Source organism: Rana temporaria, chromosome 5 (assembly GCF_905171775.1).
Source record: "Rana temporaria chromosome 5, aRanTem1.1, whole genome shotgun sequence".
NCBI lineage: Eukaryota > Metazoa > Chordata > Amphibia > Anura > Ranidae > Rana > Rana temporaria.
In genome coordinates this window covers 333,583,848-333,590,718 of record NC_053493.1, presented here as the reverse complement: position 1 = coordinate 333,590,718, position 6,871 = coordinate 333,583,848, and positions in this window count along the sequence as shown.

Sequence of the window (6,871 nt, the reverse complement as noted above, 5' to 3'; positions counted from 1 at the left end):
TGAGGTGTTTTCTGTGAGGTAAATACCTTCATTTGAAGGACAAGTATTCAAAAAAAATCCTCAATTTCTGCTGTGTTTACAGAGAGCCTGCAAACCAAACAATTGGTTTCCTAGGAGACGCTGAGGGGTTTAATAACACCTCCCAAACAGCTGTGAGGTGAGTTGGCTCCTCCCACACAAGGCTGAGGGAACTTTCCTCTGCTAGAGTGTGTTTGCATATGTTTACATTGGTTTCCTAGGAGACGCTGAGGTAAAATCCTTCATATACACACATCTGTGAGGGCTTTCTATAGCTCCTCCCACACACTGTGAGGTGATATGGCTCAGTTTTTTTGGCTCTGCGTAACTTCTGCATGCTCTGCATATAGCAACCATGCATAGCAACCAGTCCATAGCAACCAGTCCATAGCAACCAGTCCATAGCAACTGTCCATAGCAACCAGTCCCTAGCAACCACTCCATAGCAACCACTCCATAGCAACCAGTCCCTAGCAACCAGTCCCTAGCAACCGTCCATAGCAACCAGTCCATAGCAACCAGTCCATAGCAACCAGTCCATATCAACCACTCCATAGCAACCAGTCCCTAGCAACCAGTCCCTAGCAACCAGTCCCTAGCAACCGTCCATAGCAACCAGTCCCTAGCAACCAGTCCATAGCAACCAGTCCCTAGCAACCACTCCATAGCAACCACTCCATAGCAACCAGTCCCTAGCAACCACTCCATAGCAACCAGTCCCTAGCAACCAGTCCATAGCAACCAGTCCCTAGCAACCAGTCCATAGCAACCAGTCCCTAGCAACCGTCCATAGCAACCAGTCCCTAGCAACCAGTCCCTAGCAACCAGTCCCTAGCAACCAGTCCATAGCAACCAGTCCCTAGCAACCAGTCCATAGCAACCAGTCCATAGCAACCAGTCCATAGCAACCAGTCCCTAGCAACCAGTCCATAGCAACCACTCCATAGCAACCCTCCCTAGCAACCAGTCCCTAGCAACCAGTCCCTAGCAACCAGTCCATAGCAACCGTCCATAGCAACCAGTCCATAGCAACCACTCCATAGCAACCGTCTATAGCAACCAGTCCAAAGCAACCGTCCATAGCAACCAGTCCATAGCAACCAGTCCATAGCAACCAGTCCATAGCAACTGTCCATAGCAACTGTCCATAGCAACCATTCCATAGCAACCCTCCATAGCAACTCTCCATAGCAACCACTCCATAGTAACCACTCCATAGCAACCAGTCCATAGCAACCAGTCCATAGCAACCGTCCATAGCAACCCATCCATAGCCATCAGTCCCTAGCAACCAGTCCATAGCAACCAGTCCATAGCAACCACTCCATAGCAACCGTCTATAGCAACCAGTCCAAAGCAACCGTCCATAGCAACCAGTCCATAGCAACCAGTCCATAGCAACTGTCCATAGCAACTGTCCATAGCAACCATTCCATAGCAACCCTCCATAGCAACTCTCCATAGCAACCACTCCATAGTAACCACTCCATAGCAACCAGTCCCTAGCAACCAGTCCATAGCAACCAGTCCATAGCAACCCTCCATAGCAACCACTCCATAGCAACCACTCCATAGCAACCCTCCATAGCAACCACTCCATAGCAACCCTCCATAGCAACCCTCCATAGCAACCACTCCATAGCAACCAGTCCCTAGCAACCAGTCCCTAGCAACCAGTCCAAAGCAACCGTCCATAGCAACCAGTCCATAGCAACCAGTCCATAGCAACCAGTCCATAGCAACTGTCCATAGCAACTGTCCATAGCAACCATTCCATAGCAACCCTCCATAGCAACTCTCCATAGCAACCACTCCATAGTAACCACTCCATAGCAACCAGTCCATAGCAACCAGTCCATAGCAACCGTCCATAGCAACCCATCCATAGCCATCAGTCCCTAGCAACCAGTCCATAGCAACCAGTCCATAGCAACCACTCCATAGCAACCGTCTATAGCAACCAGTCCAAAGCAACCGTCCATAGCAACCAGTCCATAGCAACCAGTCCATAGCAACTGTCCATAGCAACTGTCCATAGCAACTGTCCATAGCAACATTCCATAGCAACCATTCCATAGCAACCCTCCATAGCAACTCTCCATAGCAACCACTCCATAGTAACCACTCCATAGCAACCAGTCCCTAGCAACCAGTCCATAGCAACCAGTCCATAGCAACCCTCCATAGCAACCACTCCATAGCAACCCTCCATAGCAACCACTCCATAGCAACCCTCCATAGCAACCCTCCATAGCAACCACTCCATAGCAACCGTCCATAGCAACCAGTCCCTAGCAACCAGTCCCTAGCAACCAGTCCCTAGCAACCAGTCCATAGCAACCCTCCATAGCAACCACTCCATAGCAACCACTCCATAGCAACCACTCCATAGCAACCGTCTATAGCAACCAGTCCAAAGCAACCGTCCATAGCAACCAGTCCATAGCAACCCTCCATAGCAACCCTCCATAGCAACCACTCCATAGCAACCAGTCCATAGCAACCAGTCCATAGCAACCAGTCCATAGCAACCTGTCCATAGCAACCCTCCATAGCAACCCTCCATAGCAACCACTCCATAGCAACCCTCCATAGCAACCACTCCATAGCAACCCTCCATAGCAACCCTCCATAGCAACCACTCCATAGCAACCGTCTATAGCAACCAGTCTAGGGCAACCAGTCCATAGCAACCGTCCATAGCAACCAATCCAGAGCAACCGTCCATACCAACCACTCCATAGCAACCAGTCCATAGCAACCGTCCATAGCCATCAGTCCATAGAAACCACTCCATAGCAACCACTCCATAGCAACCACTCCATAGCAACCGGTCCATAGCAACCGTCTATAGCAACCAGTCTATAGCAACCGGTCCATAGCAACCGTCTATAGCAACCAGTCTATAGCAACCGTCCATACCAACCACTCCATAGCAACCAGTCCATAGCAACCAGTCCATAGCAACCGTCCATAGCAACCAGTCCATAGCAACAGTCCATAGCAATCCGTCCATAGCAACCCTCCATAGCAACCACTCCATAGCAACCATTCCATAGCAACCCTCCATAGCATCCAGTCCAAAGCAACCAGTTCATAGCAACCATCCATAGCAACCGTCCATAGCAACCAGTCCATACCAACCGTCCATAACAACCCGTCCATAGCAACCAGTCCATAGCCATCAGTCCATAGCAACCCTCCATAGCAACCAGTCCATAGCAACCCTCCATAGCAACCAGTCCATAGCACCCAGTCCATAGCAATCAGTCCGTAGCAACCACTCCATAGCAACCACTCCATAGCAACCACTCCATAGCAACCCGTCCATAGCAACCAGTCCATAGCAACCAGTCCATAGCAACCCTCCATAGCAGCCAGTTTTTGATGGGGCAAATAGGATGGTGCAGTTTTGATGGTGCAGTTTTGATGGGCTAGTTTTTGATGGAGCAGTTTTTGATGGGGCAATGGACAGAATTGGATCGACACACGGTTGGATCACATTTACATCTCCAGGGGCACCGTCTCCAGTCAGGAGTATTGGTGGAGGCAAGACCACGCCCCACAATTTCCCCAGAAATTGTATCTTTTCTAGTTATTATTATTATTCTTATAGCCAAATTTGCCCCCCTAACTCCTCCCACAGTTTTTACACCACATAGACGAGTAATATATCGAATCGTGCGGATTGTTCCCGATCGGTGGGCTATTACTGTGTGGAAAATTTCGCCGAATCGTTCGCGAAATATTGTAATTTTTGCGGCAAAATTTTCCCATAGGAATGAATGGGGAGCGGTAGAGTGTGGGATTTCTAAAAATGAAAAATCATTACATGATTTGCAAACTGCGACCACACCCTCATTTTCAAGCCGACCTACACAAATCTTATATCAAAACGTTCAGCTATCCCTGCTGCCTCCACACGTGTTCACGGCTAAGTGATTGATCAAACTGTTTTCACAATATGATAATTTGTTTGCAACCTACGCCATCCATTATTTCAATGGAAGTCACTGGAGGTCAAAGTTTAGAAAACTAAAATCATCTTTGGAATTTGTAAACTGCGACTGTGCCTTCAATTTTATTATTTCAGAGACATACTATACATCAAAATGTAGGTCTGGGTCTTGTGATTCGTAAAATATAAAGATATTCACTGTACGATTTATAGTTTTTAAAATACAACCATTTGAACAGGACATGTAATAAAAGACATTCCTCAATTTCTGCTGTGTTTACAGAGAGGCTGCAAACCAAACAATTGGTTTCCTAGGAGACGCTGTGGAGTTTTATAACTGCTCACAAACAGCTGTGAGGTGAGATGGCTCCTCCCACACAAGGCTGAGGGAACTTTCCTCTGCTTAGCTGCTTGTATATGTTTATATTGGTTTCCTAGGAGACGCTGAGGTAAAAACCTTCATACACACATCTGTGAGGGCTTTCTATAGCTCCTCCCACACACTGTGGTGATATGACTCAGGGAACTTTCCTCTGCTTAGAGCAAGGGTCTTCGCTGTACGATTTATAGTTTTTAAAATACAATCATTTGAATAGGACAAGTATTTAAGAAAAATCCAGGATCTGAGTCTCTGCTTAGAGGCTGCATGCTTATGTTTACATTGGTTTCCTAGGAGACGCTGAGGTAACTAAAACTCCTCACGCACAGCTGTAAGGGGATTCTATAGCTCCTCCCACACAGTTGTGAGGCAGTTGTGAGGTGTTTTCTGTGAGGTAAATACCTTCATACATACAGTTGTGAGGCAGTTGTGAGGTGTTTTCTGTGAGGTGTTTTTTGTGAGGTAAATACCTTCATACACACAGTTGTGAGGTAGTTGTGAGGTGTTTTCTGTGAGGTAAATACCTTCATACACACAGTTGTGAGGTAGTTGTGAGGTGTTTTCTGTGAGGTAAATACCTTCATACACACAGTTGTGAGGTAGTTGTGAGGTGTTTTCTGTGAGGTAAATACCTTCATACACACAGTTGTGAGGTAGTTGTGAGGTGTTTTCTGTGAGGTAAATACCTTCATACACACAGTTGTGAGGTAGTTGTGAGGTGTTTTCTGTGAGGTAAATACCTTCATTTGAAGGACAAGTATTCAAAAAAAATCCTCAATTTCTGCTGTGTTTACAGAGAGCCTGCAAACCAAACAATTGGTTTCCTAGGAGACGCTGAGGGGTTTAATAACACCTCCCAAACAGCTGTGAGGTGAGTTGGCTCCTCCCACACAAGGCTGAGGGAACTTTCCTCTGCTAGAGTGTGTTTGCATATGTTTACATTGGTTTCCTAGGAGACGCTGAGGTAAAATCCTTCATATACACACATCTGTGAGGGCTTTCTATAGCTCCTCCCACACACTGTGAGGTGATATGGCTCAGTTTTTTTTGGCTCTGCGTAACTTCTGCATGCTCTGCATATAGCAACCATGCATAGCAACCAGTCCATAGCAACCAGTCCATAGCAACCAGTCCATAGCAACCAGTCCCTAGCAACCACTCCATAGCAACCACTCCATAGCAACCAGTCCCTAGCAACCAGTCCCTAGCAACCGTCCATAGCAACCAGTCCATAGCAACCAGTCCATAGCAACCAGTCCATATCAACCAGTCCCTAGCAACCAGTCCCTAGCAACCAGTCCCTAGCAACCGTCCATAGCAACCAGTCCCTAGCAACCAGTCCATAGCAACCAGTCCCTAGCAACCACTCCATAGCAACCACTCCATAGCAACCAGTCCCTAGCAACCACTCCATAGCAACCAGTCCATAGCAACCAGTCCCTAGCAACCAGTCCATAGCAACCAGTCCCTAGCAACCGTCCATAGCAACCAGTCCCTAGCAACCAGTCCCTAGCAACCAGTCCATAGCAACCAGTCCCTAGCAACCAGTCCATAGCAACCAGTCCCTAGCAACCAGTCCATAGCAACCAGTCCCTAGCAACCAGTCCATAGCAACCAGTCCCTAGCAACCAGTCCCTAGCAACCAGTCCATAGCAACCGTCCATAGCAACCAGTCCATAGCAACCCTCCATAGCAACCACTCCATAGCAACCGTCTATAGCAACCAGTCCAAAGCAACCAGTCCATAGCAACCAGTCCATAGCAACCAGTCCATAGCAACCAGTCCATAGCAACTGTCCATAGCAACTGTCCATAGCAACCATTCCATAGCAACCCTCCATAGCAACTCTCCATAGCAACCACTCCATAGTAACCACTCCATAGCAACCACTCCATAGCAACCAGTCCATAGCAACCGTCCATAGCAACCCATCCATAGCCATCAGTCCCTAGCAACCAGTCCATAGCAACCAGTCCATAGCAACCACTCCATAGCAACCGTCTATAGCAACCGTCCATAGCAACCAGTCCATAGCAACCAGTCCATAGCAACCAGTCCATAGCAACTGTCCATAGCAACTGTCCATAGCAACCATTCCATAGCAACCCTCCATAGCAACTCTCCATAGCAACCACTCCATAGCAACCACTCCATAGCAACCAGTCCCTAGCAACCAGTCCATAGCAACCAGTCCATAGCAAGCAGTCCATAGCAACCTGTCCATAGCAACCCTCCATAGCAACCACTCCATAGCAACCCTCCATAGCAACCACTCCATAGCAACCACTCCATAGCAACCGTCCCTAGCAACCAGTCCCTAGCAACCAGTCCCTAGCAACCAGTCCCTAGCAACCGTCCATAGCAACCAGTCCATAGCAACCCTCCATAGCAACCACTCCATAGCAACCGTCTATAGCAACCAGTCCAAAGCAACCGTCCATAGCAACCAGTCCATAGCAACCAGTCCATAGCAACTGTCCATAGCAACCCTCCATAGCCACCCTCCATAGTAACC